The 643-nt window shown below is 36.7% G+C and overlaps 1 long non-coding RNA gene across 1 annotated transcript; it reads left to right on the top strand.

Annotated features, from left to right (window-relative positions):
- Positions 1-279: 279 nt before the first annotated feature.
- Positions 280-643, top strand: LOC107735128 (uncharacterized). The gene is made up of 3 exons (XR_001639302.1): positions 280-362; positions 452-502; positions 582-643. It is a non-coding gene; the product is annotated as an uncharacterized LOC107735128 (long non-coding RNA).

The raw sequence follows: 643 nt of genomic DNA, 5'->3' as shown, positions 1-643 counted from the left end.
TATTACTGTATTTTTGATCAAATAAATGCAGCCTTGATGAGCATACGAGACTTATTTTTAAAAACTTTAAAAAATCTAAACAGTACTTTATATACACAAAAAATAGCTGAAATGAAATGAAAAATTTTCATAAATGTACATATTATTTACTCAAAATTCTCTGAAAAATGAAAACAGATTTTTAATTATTTTTGTAATATTTTATTATTAAGCCATTAATCCTGAAATGGCCAGTCACTGGGTGCTATTTACTAAATAACTAATGCTTTCTGTTCACAGCATCCCGCGAGAGACGTCTCCTCAACTGGAAGATCTGCTGCTGGGGCTGCTCCAGAGGAACCAGAAGGATCGGATGGATTTTGGTCAGTGTATTTCTGTTGTTGCAGTGCATTATGAAAGGATTTGCACCTTGTTGTTGTGTTTCCCTTATTGTATACTCTTCCGTCTGCAGACACTTTTTTCAGTCATCCTTTCTTGGAACCGACATCAACTATTAAAAAATGTAAGTAAGAGAGCATTTGATGAGCAAATTTGATGAGTAAGGTGTGGCTCGACACTAAAACAGCTTTTGTTTTACCCAGCATGCCCTGTGCCAGTGCCTACGTGCTCTGGCTTGGTCACAGACAGCACGTGTGGCAGCTCT

The sequence above is a fragment of the Sinocyclocheilus rhinocerous genome, unplaced genomic scaffold (genome assembly GCF_001515625.1).
Source record: "Sinocyclocheilus rhinocerous isolate Xijiao unplaced genomic scaffold, SAMN03320098_v1.1 C35809282, whole genome shotgun sequence".
Taxonomy (NCBI): domain Eukaryota; kingdom Metazoa; phylum Chordata; class Actinopteri; order Cypriniformes; family Cyprinidae; genus Sinocyclocheilus; species Sinocyclocheilus rhinocerous.
The sequence above is the reverse complement of the archived record's forward strand: the minus strand, read 5'-3'. Positions and strand labels throughout refer to the sequence as shown.